Consider the following 1,224-nt stretch of genomic DNA (forward strand, 5'->3'; position numbering starts at 1 on the left):
GAAGGCAGGACAACAGAAAGAACCCAATCAGAACAGCTGAGAGAAAAACCAATAAAGAACAACGAAAACCATCTTAGGGACCTAAGGGACCCTCGAAAGCGTGCCCATCTACGCACAATAGGGGTTCCAGAAGGGGAAGAAAGAACCAAGGGGACCGAAAAGATATTCGAAGAAAGCATGACTGAAAATTTCCCAAATCTAAAGAAGGAATCAGATATCCAAGTCCAGGAGGCTCAGAGGGTACCCAACAGAAAGAACTCAAACAGGCCCACACCAAGACATAGGCTAATCAAGATGGCCAGAGTCAAGGATAAAGCAATGATCCTAAACGCCTTTAGGCAAGAGAAAAACAGAGTGAGTTTCAAGGGAACCCCCATAAGGCTCTCAGCGGATTTCTCTACACAAACACTACAGGCCAGAAGGGAGTGGCAAGATCTATTGAAATTCTTGAATGAAAAACAAAACAAAACAAAACAAAACAAAACAGACAAAAAGAAGCAGCCTAGGATACTCTATCCAGCAAAGCTATCCTTTAGAATAGAAGGGGAGGTAAAGAACTTCACAGACAAGCAAAAACGAAAAGAGTTTAGCAACACTGAACCCATGCTAAAAGAAACATCAACAGGTCTACTCTAAATAGAGAAGAAGGAGGATGGTACAAAAATGAGACCACTCATCACCGGAAAGGTGATCACTACCATTCATTCCAAACGGAATAAACACAAAATTGTAAAAAGAAGACATCTAAACCATTAAGAGTGGCAGAGGGAAGCAAGAAAATAATAGAGACTTTTTTTTCCCCCCCTTCTCCTTCCTTTCTTTCTCTTTTAGATGGGTTTGAGATTCTATTACTATCTGTTTCATACAAACAGTTATAGCCATAGGTGAATAGACTTCCAAACAGGGTCAACCGAACTCCAAAACGTACAAGTGAGTCACAGAAGCCAACTAAAGGCTAACTAAAGGCGGGGGGGGGGGGGGGGAAGCATGGAGATGAAACAACATGCTATCGAAAAGCCAATGGGTGAATGATGAAATCAAAGTTGAAATAAACAAAAAACCCAGCAACAACAACAGCAACAGCAACAGCAACAGCAACAACAACAACAGCAACAGCAACAACAACAACAGCAAAGAGAACCTTGATACAAATGAAAATGAAAACCCAACCACCCAAAACTTATGGGACGCAGCCAAGGCTGCACTAAGGGGGAACTTTATAGC

This window comes from Camelus bactrianus, unplaced genomic scaffold (assembly GCF_048773025.1).
Source record: "Camelus bactrianus isolate YW-2024 breed Bactrian camel unplaced genomic scaffold, ASM4877302v1 HiC_scaffold_10, whole genome shotgun sequence".
NCBI lineage: Eukaryota > Metazoa > Chordata > Mammalia > Artiodactyla > Camelidae > Camelus > Camelus bactrianus.